The 12,684-nt window shown below is 38.8% G+C and overlaps 1 protein-coding gene across 2 annotated transcripts in view; it reads left to right on the top strand.

The window, feature by feature from the left end:
* Nucleotides 1-12,684, top strand: part of AKAP7 (A-kinase anchoring protein 7) — a 189,506-nt gene that overhangs the window by 122,967 nt on the left and 53,855 nt on the right. The gene's annotated exons all lie outside the window — the stretch shown is intronic.

Raw genomic sequence — 12,684 nt, 5'->3', positions numbered from 1 at the left:
GCACATCAGTGGCTCTCCAAATGCAACATGGCGTCCCATCTCAATTCCAGTCAATTTTGCATTGAAAAGTTAAATGGCGCTCCTTCCCTTCCGAGCTCTCCCACAGATGGGGTATCGGTGTACTCAGGACAAATTGTACAACAACTTTTGGGGTCCATTTTCTCCTGTTACCCTTGGTAAAATAAAACAAATTGGAGCTGAAGTAAATTTTTTGTGAAAAAAAGTTTAATGTTCATTTTTATTTAAACATTCCAAAAATTCCTGTGAAGCACCAGAAGGGTTAATAAACTTCTTGAATATGGTTTTGAGCACCTTGAGGGGTGCAGTTTTTAGAATGGTGTCACACTTGGGTATTTTCTATCATATAGACCCCTCAAAATGACTTCAAATGAGATGTGGTCCCTAAAAAAAAAAATGGTGTTATAAAAACGAGAAATTGCTGGTCAACTTTTAACTTTTATAACTCCCTAACAAAAAAAAATTTTGGTTCCAAAATTGTGCTGATGTAAAGTAGACATGTGGGAAATGTTACTTATTAAGTATTTTGTGTGACATATCTCTGTGATTTAATTGCATAAAAATTCAAAGTTGGAAAATTGCGAAATTTTCATAATTTTTGCCAAATTCCCGTTTTTTTCACAAATAAACGCAGGTACTATCAAAGAATTTTTACCACTATCATGATGTACAATATGTCACGAGAAAACAGTGTCAGAATCACTGGGATCCGTTGAAGCGTTCCAGAGTTTTAACCTCATAAAGGGACAGTGGTCAGAATTGTAAAAATTGGCCCGGTCATTAACGTGCAAACCACCCTTGGGGGTAAAGGGGTTAAATCACGTTTTATTAAACAAACCTCCCAATAACAGTATTTTTTGAAAACTAAAAAAATAAATTATGCACAACATAGTTTTCAAATCTTCCATAGGTTATTAAGACCAGAAAAAAAAGTTAAATGGAAATGAAAAGCTTTTTCAATCCAAAGCATCTCAATAGGCCAAGTTACATGTTAACATGGGATCCCGTCTTTGATATCACCTTCACAATTCTTGCATCCATTGTACTTGTGCATTTTTAGAAGGCTTCTGCTTGAATTTCTTTGTTGTACATCAGAATAGAATTCCAAAGATGCGATTTTGATGTAAACTGCTTCCCACCCTCATAAATATTTTGCTTGAGGATACTTCAGAGGTTCTAAATAGGGTTGAGGTCAGGAGAAGATAGTGGCCACACCATGAGTGTCTCTCTTTTTATGCCCATAACAGCCAATGAGGAATTCTGTTCACCATCAGATGGTGCATTGTCATGCAGGAGGATGGTTTTGCTAGGGTTGACATGGTCCTTCTTTTTGCACCATGGAAGAAAATGGTCACTTAACTCTATACTTTGCTGAGGTCATTTTCTAATCTTCAGGAACCCTAATGGGAATATTAACTCTATCCCTATGATTCCAGCACAAAATATGACTCAGCCTCCTCCTTGCTGATGTTGCAGCCTTGTTGGGACATCAACCATTCACCTCTCCAACCATCTGGACTATCCAAGATTACACGACACTAATCCGTAAACAAGACTGAATATAATAAAAAAATCACTGTCTCCTTAGAAGCCCAACCATGGGCAGGTTTTCAAACTAGCTCCGCGATGACAGGCATACTTCAACAGTCATAGCAACCTATTGGCGCTCTCTGATCATGTCATGGGGTATTAATGGGCACGAGGAATGACATGCCACCATGCTGGCGCGCCATTAATAGTTTGATAGCGACATTTAAAAGGGTAACAGTTGTGGGTGGAGTTCTGCTCCGCCCGCTGCTGTTAAATGCAAGTCCTGTCTGTAAAACAGAGGTATTGTTAGCTTGGTATGCTGTGAACTCCGCTCCATACACCCGCTACCACATTTTAACGTACCTGTACAGCTGATGTTGATAAAGTGTTAATGATACTAATCATTTTGTCATACTAGTAATCATTCTAATAATAATGATAATCATCCTGTTCATATTCTCCGCATCTTAACTTATGTATACACAATTTATGTGCTTCCCAAAATATTGATTTTGATGTTGATGTAAATGATTCTACCAGCTAAGAATGAAGTGTTTCAATAAGCTGAAACAAGTGTTCTTATGAAAGTTCGCCGATTATTGGCCCATATAAATGGCCTTTAGTGTAATTGAACTGAGACTGAGCAGTAATAACATTTGCAGCTACTGCCCGAGGCACAGAGCTGTACCTGGTAAGCAATGAAGGGAATACAACACTCGCTCAAACACCACGAACCCTTCATCTGATCTACGGGGATGCAGAGTCATCCTCCACTAACCCAAAATGTATGGCCTATTACAAGGATGTCAAAAGTGTATAGAAAAGAACTCCGTGCCTTGCATCACCCCTCATGCTCTGTCCTAGGCATAACAGTTTGTCAGGAGCATTTATTTCTCTAGATTTAGAGTGGTGTCAAGATGGTAAGTTTTAGCACCCCAAGTTATCACTTTGTGCATTTTTAATAGTCAGCAAGGCTTTCTTGGCTGGTAAATGCACATAGTGGAACAATGCACTTTTCTCTTGAAGGCTAAGATTGGTATTTGTACAAGCAGTGATTTAAATATTTGATTTTACTATATGTCTTGTGCTTGCCGCTCAGACTTGATCTCTAATTTTTCTACTGATTTTTTTTGTATTTTTTTTTTCATCAAAGGACACAGCTAAGTATTTTCTGAGTCTCTGAAATGTCCACACCTCATCATGATTCTTAGCGAGCCCCTTTTGTAGTCTTATATTTAGCAGTATTATAATTGGCCTATAATTATTTGAAATGTTTTTCCACATGTATTGTGTAATAGAATGGAGGCCGTTTTGTAAAACGACATTTACAACACTCAGAAAATACAGTAACTTTTCATCAGAGAAGAATGCTGAGACCTAGGGTTTGTTTAACAGCACCAACAATCAATGCCAAGAAAACAGCTAGCCCTGCAAAAGAAAGCACACAAATATGAGCTTCCAGCTCCTATAATGTTCGAGAGAAGCAGGAAGAAAATGTAGTAGTCATAATTAAAGCGTCAAGCTGAACCTTCTCTAGAAGATGTCTAAAATGTGAACAGGGGGTGGCAGCTCATGAGGTGCGACAAATGAAACTGTGTTAATTGCCTGCCGCACTTCATCTTCATTTAAATGCACGATGGAGCAGATGTGAGCAATTAATATATCAGCTATTAAAGGGCCCAGCTCAGTTCTATTTTGCAATGCAGATTTTTACTGTTGGCTCCTTGGTTGCTTCTAATTCCAATCCTGATTCAATATAATTTAAATAAAGTCTAAGGGCCCAATTCTGCAGAGCTTTTATGGTAGAATTCTGGCATAAAAGCTATGAAAAGTTGCAAAATTTAGGCACAACTTATAGTTGCACCAAAATGTTGTGACTTTTGATTCCAGTTTCTCCCAGCTTTGACAATATAGATGGAGGTGGGGTGTGATGGGGGCATGATGCCACAGCCCATCTATTTCATGATAAGCTGTGACGTTCCGTTCTCCAAAAATCTTGCTCCAGTCTCTGACTGGAGAGAGATTTCTGGTGTAGCGCACCGTGCGGTGACACATGCCACTTGTCAGACACGCCAAATTTATGAACAAGTGAGCAACCTTTCATGAATCAGGAGCGTCTGACTCCAGGACGACCCCTCAACAAGATCAAGATCATTCTCCCTCCTGCCTTAAGCCTGCCACATTATCAAGATAAATCAAGATTTAGGGACGATTCATCAACACCAGTGTTGTTTACACTTGTCTTGATGAATTGCCAGCAAAGTAGAGTTGCAGTGTTGATAAATTTGAAAAAGTAAATAGATTAAAAAATAACTTTTAATAGTCCAACACCAAAAGAGATCCTTTACAGTATAAACCTATGCATTTCAGCAAAAAGCCTTAATCATGGTATATACTTTAACCGGACACTAAGATCTATTTCTACATCCTGCCTCATTCAGTCCTACCTGGAATAGAGTTATAAATATAACCTCATGAAGGGACAGTGGTCAGAAATGTGAAAATTGGCCCGATCATTAACGTGCAAACCACCCTTGGGGGTAAAGTGGTTAATATTGTGGTCTTTAAAAAAAAAAAAGAAGGTATTTCAAGCAAAATGGCGGAGGCACATGCTCAGTAGCATCGATCGCTTGCCAATTTGCTGTAGCCACAATATAAACTGCGCAAGTGCAGTATTTAAAATAGGAGGTAGGTTATTGACTTGTCATTTAACCCACAATCATGACAATGAGGCCAGAGCACAGAAAAAAAGAGCCATCTACAGTCCTGCCCTGGAGTACGAGCATCTCATTAACTGAAAACTTCTAACACAGTTTACACAAGACGGATTTCTTCAACCCAGAAATCATTTTAATCAATGTAACAGCGCCAACCTGACAATGCCTGTAGTATACCTAGCAAAATCCTCATGACAGGTTCGCTTTAACATACAATGTATATTCTCATTTTGTGTCACAAAATGGCATATGTTACAGGTTAGCTGTCAATGTGGTCATTATGCATTCCTTCGGCCCTGAATGAAATCATGGATCATCCTTTTTTGGCTTATTTACTTTAACCCCTTTCCGACGTCGGGCGTAATAGTATGCCCACGTTGGAATCCTTCTTTTTGATGTGGCACTCAGCCCACATCTTTCCCGGCACGTCAGCTTTTGTGAACAGCTGACATGTGCCTCTAACAGCTGCTGGTGGTATCGCGATCTATCAGTGGCTGTTAACCTGTTAAATACCGCTGTCAGTCCCTGACAGCGGCATTTAACTCGATCTTACTGGAAGCGTGTTGGAAATTCTGCCTTTCGATGAACCCATCACATGATCTTGAGTCACCGATGGATTGGTATGGCAACCAGAAGTCTCCAGCAGACCTCTATGGTTGTCATAGCCGGATTGCTATGAGCGCCACCCAGTGGTCAGCGCTCAAAGCAAGTGAGCATTTCTGCTACACAAAGGGAATCTGATTATCGCCTGTGTAGCACAGGCGATCAGAAAACTGCAACTTCTAGTTTCCCATGGAGACTATTGAAGCATGCAAAAACTAAAAAAAAAAAGTTTTTAAAAGAATAAAAAAAATGAAAGTTCAAATCACCCCCCTTTTGCCCCATTCAAAATAAAACAATAAAAAAATCAAATATACACATATTTGGTATTGTCACTTTCAGAATCGCCCAATCTATCAATATAAAAAAAAAAATAACCCGATCGCTAAATGCCATAATGAGAAAAAAATTGGTTGCTGCTACATTGCAATAAAATGCAATAGTGGGTGTTCGAAAGATCGTATCTACACCAAGATGGTATCAGTAAAAACGTCAGTTCAGCACGCAAAAAATAAGCCCTCACCCATCCCAAGATCACGAAAAATGGAGATGCTACAGGTCTTAGACTTAGACTTGAACAAAGAAGAACCAGGAAAACATACTCAGATGGGAGGTAAGAACATTTCTAAAACAATCCACAGCGAGGAGATTGGAACAAAACAAAATCCTCTAAACTGCATGCTCGCAAACGCCAGAAGCCTGACAAACAAGATGGAAGAACTAGAAGCAGAAATATCTACAGGTAACTTTGACATAGTGGGAATAACCGAGACATGGTTAGATGAAAGCTATGACTGGGCAGTTAACTTACAGGGTTACAGTCTGTTTAGAAAGGATCGTAAAAATCGGAGAGGAGGAGGGGTTTGTCTCTATGTAAAGTCTTGTCTAAAGTCCACTTTAAGGGAGGATATTAGCGAAGGAAATGAGGATGTCGAGTCCATATGGGTCGAAATTCATGGAGGGAAAAATGGTAACAAAATTCTCATTGGGGTCTGTTACAAACCCCCAAATATAACAGAAACCATGGAAAGTCTACTTCTAAAGCAGATAGATGAAGCTGCAACCCATAATGAGGTCCTGGTTATGGGGGACTTTAACTACCCAGATATTAACTGGGAAACAGAAACCTGTGAAACCCATAAAGGCAACAGGTTTCTGCTAATAACCAAGAAAAATTATCTTTCACAATTGGTGCAGAATCCAACCAGAGGAGCAGCACTTTTAGACCTAATAATATCTAATAGACCTGACAGAATAACAAATCTGCAGGTGGTCGGGCATCTAGGAAATAGCGACCACAATATTGTGCAGTTTCACCTGTCTTTCACTAGGGGGACTTGTCAGGGAGTCACAAAAACACTGAACTTTAGGAAGGCAAAGTTTGACCAGCTTAGAGATGCCCTTAATCTGTTAGACTGGGACAATATCCTCAGAAATAAGAATACAGATAATAAATGGGAAATGTTTAAGAACATCCTAAATAGGCAGTGTAAGCGGTTTATACCTTGTGGGAATAAAAGGACTAGAAATAGGAAATACCCAATGTGGCTAAACAAAGAAGTAAGACAGGCAATTAACAGTAAAAAGAAAGCATTTGCACTACTAAAGCAGGATGGCACCATTGAAGCTCTAAAAAACTATAGGGAGAAAAATACTTTATCTAAAAAACTAATTAAAGCTGCCAAAAAGGAAACAGAGAAGCACATTGCTAAGGAGAGTAAAACTAATCCCAAACTGTTCTTCAACTATATCAATAGTAAAAGAATAAAAACTGAAAATGTAGGCCCCTTAAAAAATAGTGAGGAAAGAATGGTTGTAGATGACGAGGAAAAAGCTAACATATTAAACACCTTCCTCTCCACGGTATTCACGGTGGAAAATGAAATGCTAGGTGAAATCCCAAGAAACAATGATAACCCTATATTAAGGGTCACCAATCTAACCCAAGAAGAGGTGCGAAACCGGCTAAATAAGATTAAAATAGATAAATCTCCGGGTCCGGATGGCATACACCCACGAGTACTAAGAGAACTAAGTAATGTAATAGATAAACCATTATTTCTTATTTTTAGGGACTCTATAGCGACAGGGTCTGTTCCGCAGGACTGGTGCATAGCAAATGTGGTGCCAATATTCAAAAAGGGCTCTAAAAGTGAACCTGGAAATTATAGGCCAGTAAGTCTAACCTCTATTGTTGGTAAAATATTTGAAGGGTTTCTGAGGGATGTTATTCTGGATTATCTCAATGAGAATAACTATTTAACTCCATATCAGCATGGGTTTATGAGAAATCGCTCCTGTCAAACCAATCTAATCAGTTTCTATGAAGAGGTAAGCTATAGGCTGGACCACGGTGAGTCATTGGACGTGGTATATCTCGATTTTTCCAAAGCGTTTGATACCGTGCCGCACAAGAGGTTGGTACACAAAATGAGAATGCTTGGTCTGGGGGAAAATGTGTGTAAATGGGTTAGTAACTGGCTTAGTGATAGAAAGCAGAGGGTGGTTATAAATGGTATAGTCTCTAACTGGGTCGCTGTGACCAGTGGGGTACCGCAGGGGTCAGTATTGGGACCTGTTCTCTTCAACATATTCATTAATGATCTGGTAGAAGGTTTACACAGTAAAATATCGATATTTGCAGATGATACAAAACTATGTAAAGCAGTTAATACAAGAGAAGATAGTATTCTGCTAAAGATGGATCTGGATAAGTTGGAAACTTGGGCTGAAAGGTGGCAGATGAGGTTTAACAATGATAAATGTAAGGTTATACACATGGGAAGAAGGAATCAATATCACCATTACACACTGAATGGGAAACCACTGGGTAAATCTGACAGGGAGAAGGACTTGGGGATCCTAGTTAATGATAAACTTACCTGGAGCAGCCAGTGCCAGGCAGCAGCTGCCAAGGCAAACAGGATCATGGGGTGCATTAAAAGGTCTGGATACACATGATGAGCACATGGAGTACTGTGTCCAGTTTTGGGCACCGGTGCTCAGGAAGGATATCATGGAACTAGAGAGAGTACAAAGGAGGGCAACAAAATTAATAAAGGGGATGGGAGAACTACAATACCCAGATAGATTAGCGAAATTAGGATTATTTAGTCTAGAAAAAAGACGACTGAGGGGCGATCTAATAACCATGTATAAGTATATAAGGGGACAATACAAATATCTCGCTGAGGATCTGTTTATACCAAGGAAGGTGACGGGCACAAGGGGGCATTCTTTGCGTCTGGAGGAGAGAAGGTTTTTCCACCAACATAGAAGAGGATTCTTTACTGTTAGGGCAGTAAGAATCTGGAATTGCTTGCCTGAGGAGGTGGTGATGGCGAACTCAGTCGAGGGGTTCAAGAGAGGCCTGGATGTCTTCCTGGAGCAGAACAATATTGTATCATACAATTATTAGGTTCTGTAGAAGGACGTAAATCTGGGGATTTATTATGATGGAATATAGGCTGAACTGGATGGACAAATGTCTTTTTTCGGCCTTACTAACTATGTTACTATGTCTTGGGAAATGGCGCCTTTTTTAACCAAAGTTTGGATTTTTTTTTTCACCACTTAATTAAAAATGGCCTAGACATTTTTGGTGTTTATGAGCTCATAATGACCTGGAGAATCATAGTGGCAGGTCAGTTTTAGCATTTAGTGAGCTTGGTAAAAAAAAAAAAAAACCTGTGGAATTGCTCTTTTTTTTTGCAATTTCACTGCACTTGGAACTTTTTTCTATTTTCCAGTACATGATATGTTAAAACAATGGTATTGTTCAGAACTACAACTTGTCCCACGAAAAACAAACCCCACATGGCCATTTTGACTGAAAAATAAAAAAGTTGCAAAAACGAAAATACCTTCGGTCTTGAAGGGGTTAATTAGGCATAAGACAAGTGCTGATTTTTTTTTATACACTGGTCTGTGGTGTAAATTAAAATATAGTAAATAAAATGCCCATTTTTTGCCCACTAGTCCAGATAGTCCTTGATCACACAGAAAATACAGTATAGCCTAATTAAATTACAAAATAAAGAAACTTGGCCACCAGGAACCTTTCGTATCCATCTTCTAGTCATGTCAGGAAGCTTGGAAAACAAATTATAAGAGGACAGATCTAAGATGTTCTGGATTATTGTACAAAACATTCAAATTAAATTGAAGCAGCTTGCATTTCCTTTTTCATAAGGATCTTGCTGTTTTCAATTTATTTTTTATGAATCAGCACTTTAGTAAAATAGAATTTCCAGGCAACATACACGACTCTTCCTATATTTCAGTAAAACACAAAAATATATAATCAGCACAGTACCACCCGTTATTAAAGAGCTTTATAACTCAATAACGTATAAGGATTACTGTACATTTTCATGGCTTTTAAGAAATCTTTTCATATAAATGTCAGTCAATAAAGGAGGAGCAGGAAGAGGAGTAGCTAACCCTGACTGAAGAAACTTGCTTTGGATATGTGCACACAACGTGTTTCAATCAAATTCCACCTGTAGTCGGCCCTAAAAAGTGATTAAAATGATATAAAGAATTAAAGAGGTTGTTCATTACCAGGACAACCCCTTATTGATCAAAATATTTGGCACCAATAAAATAAAAAAACCTATACTTACTTCCTGTGCTGGATCCGTTCCCGCAGTTTTGGCACTCACTCTCCCCGGGGCTCTCGTGCAGTACTGCGACACGTGAAGCCGGTGAAGCCGGTGCCCAATCAGCGCTGGTTTCACTGTCTCCACCTTTGGACAAGTCCAGGCTGCAGTTGATCTCGTACTCTTCATGTTTGATTTGTCCGAAGGTGGGGACAGCAACACCAGCGCAGATTGGGCACTGGCTTCACGTGTCACAACAACAGCATAGGAGCCTCAGGAGAACTAGTGCAGATACTGTGGGAACAGTGACTACATGGGAGGGTCTATAAGCTTTATTATTTTACTGGGGCCAACCGAAGGGTTTGAGAAGAAGTTGTCCAAGTAGTGGACAACTTCTTTAACATATGCAGTTCAATGTCGAAAAACGGCTTGCTGTACATATGTTCAGGGGTTTTTTTAGCTTATTTTAAGTGCTTCCGGCTTCGTTTTGGAAGCTGGTCACTAGTTTATTTAGACAGTTAAAGACAAATATGCCCCTGCAAAAACGATCAAGAGGATACCAAAGAAGATGCTTTAGGAAAATTACCACTGATGCATCTCCTGATTCCAAAAGCTAAACAGGTACGCCAGGGTCTAATAGCCGCCGTGTACACACAATCTTATTTGATGACAAACAATGGACAAATAACTATCAAGCCAGTATGAGCTTGGAGACCACGCACAATATTACGCAATTGGGCTTAAGTAGCTTTCCGATTATTGGGAGACTTTATACAAGAATTTAGAGTGTTTATATGAGGCATGTGTGAGGTCAGGCACAGATGTTGAATTAGATAGTTTCCCTGGCAATTTGCAATCCAGTATTAAAGATGTTCAATGTTGTTAAGGTCAGGATTTCAGTGTAGACTTCATGAATTATCTGAACTTAATTTTTAGTGCAAGTGTCCAACTTAAGCTCTTATACTATTTTCATATGAATGTGATCAGAAGCCCTACCAAGCATTTCTCTATTCTGCATTTGCCAAATACCCAATATGATGTCTATTCTGAATAGGACATGTAGAATTATATTTTTCCATTTTGATAATGCCTTTAAAATAAATAATAACTCTTTACTCTCATGTCTATTTTATTTTATATCCACAAATTTAATGATTTAAAATTAGAGGTTAGTGGGTTTATTTTTTAATTGCCAAACTCTAAATCCACAGCATATATCTGCAGCTCTCACATGATGGAAGTTTCATTGTATTGTTTAAGTGAAGAGAATTCAGCAATTACCTAAGCTTCTTTCAGAGATGTATACAACCCACCTCAATTTGATTACTTAACTATTAAGATTATGCAGGGGATTTGGTAAACTGTATAAAAAAACTGAGCTCTCATGATTATTATGATTAAGAATCAAGATTAATCTTTTCTTGATGTGTGACTTCGTAACATAGTAACATAGTAACATAGTTAGTAAGGCCGAAAAAAGACATTTGTCCATCCAGTTCAGCCTATATTCCATCATAATAAATCCCCAGATCTACGTCCTTCTACAGAACCTAATTGTATATAGTAACATAGTTAGTAAGGCCGAAAAAAGACATTTGTCCATCCAAGCAGACTTAGCAGTGTTTGGAGTGGGTTTTTGATCTGTGCGTGGTAAATACTCAGATGATGCTACATGTGCGTAGCCTTCATCTTCCTGTTACAGCAGCAACTAGAGCTAGTTCCAGTCACTGCTGTTTAACAGATTAAATCCAGCTGTCCATCACTTACAGCCGAATTTAAATAGTGCTTTTCCTTCGGCTTCTATCGGCCCCTCGCAATTCGATCTTCAGGTGGCAACAGTTTGTCATGTTTGAAGACCACTATGGTTGCACTCTTAATCCTCATATGACTAAGGTGAATAAGCAATCAAATGATCGCATATTTGACACCTCTAAGACAACTAAAAAAAAATAAAAACAAAATAGAAAAGTTATTAAAAAAATACAAAATATAAAAATTTGAATTACCCTACCTTTTTCCTCTTTAAAGTAAACCTGTCAGCAGGATTGTGCATAGTAACCTACACAGTGTCAGGTCGGCACCATTAAACTGATTAAAATGATACCTTGGTTGATTAAATCCATTTTGTTGTTGTTCTTTAATCTTTATTTTCAATTTGTAGTTAATGATATGCTCGTGCCCTAAGGAGGGCCTGTGCGGGGGTCTTTATGTGGTGCTCTGATTAGATATTATTATTAGTTTGCATAATTAATATCTGTAAATATTTTATTTAAAAAGCCATCTGCAGGCAGGAGATAGCCGAGAGCTGCTACAGCGTGGAGGAGGATTGTTTTTCTTCCCCAGTAAGATGGCGCTGCTGGCGCATGCGCAGTAGCAGCTATCGAATCACAGCTAGACATTTTCAAATTGATTTTTTTTCCCTAGCTGAATAACGTGAATAAAATGTTTTATTGGCATATAACACATGCGATTATGCCTGCAGAAGGTTTTTTTTTTTTTTTTTAAATATGTAAAGATATTCATTTGGAAACTAGGGGGCAGGTCAGTGAGGGATCAGTGACCGGTCAGCAGTCTGCATTATGAATATCTAATCAGAGCACCACATAAAGCCCCCCACAGGCCCGCCTTAGGGAACGAGCATATCATTACCTCAAAACTGAAAATAAAGATTAAACAACCACAAGACAGATTTCATCAACCAAGGTATCATTTTAATCAGTATAATGGCGCCAACCTAACACTGTGTATAGGTTACTGTGCACAATCCCACTGACAGGTTCCCTTTAAAATAGTAAAAGTTTGGTCTATCAAAATATAAAGTTATTTAACTTGTTAAGTTAAATGTTAAAAAATACCTTAAAGAGTTAAAAAAAAATCTAAATGGCAAAATTGTGGAGGGAGGAGGGGTTGACACTTTAAAGAAGAAGAAAAGACAAAAGCACAAAAATTAAAAATCTGGTGCTTAAGTGTTTATTCCTTTAGATGCTGACTGCATCTATGTAGCTACAGAGAGGAAGCTCATTCTATCATGCCAATGGTGACAATACAGCGACATAACTGCGGCAAGTGGGCAGTGAGTTACTATAGTAGCCAGGTTCAAAACGATGTCTAGAGGTCTGCCAAGGACAGAGGTCTATTGGGCTCTGCTGGAGGTGTTAGGCTACGTTCACATTAGCGTCATGCGACGCTGCGTCGCCGACGCACGGCAACGCATGCGT

Source organism: Ranitomeya imitator, chromosome 5, assembly GCF_032444005.1.
Source record: "Ranitomeya imitator isolate aRanImi1 chromosome 5, aRanImi1.pri, whole genome shotgun sequence".
In the NCBI taxonomy this organism is placed as follows: domain Eukaryota; kingdom Metazoa; phylum Chordata; class Amphibia; order Anura; family Dendrobatidae; genus Ranitomeya; species Ranitomeya imitator.
Note: the sequence above shows the minus strand (reverse complement) of the source record. Positions and strands in the feature narration are given on the sequence as shown.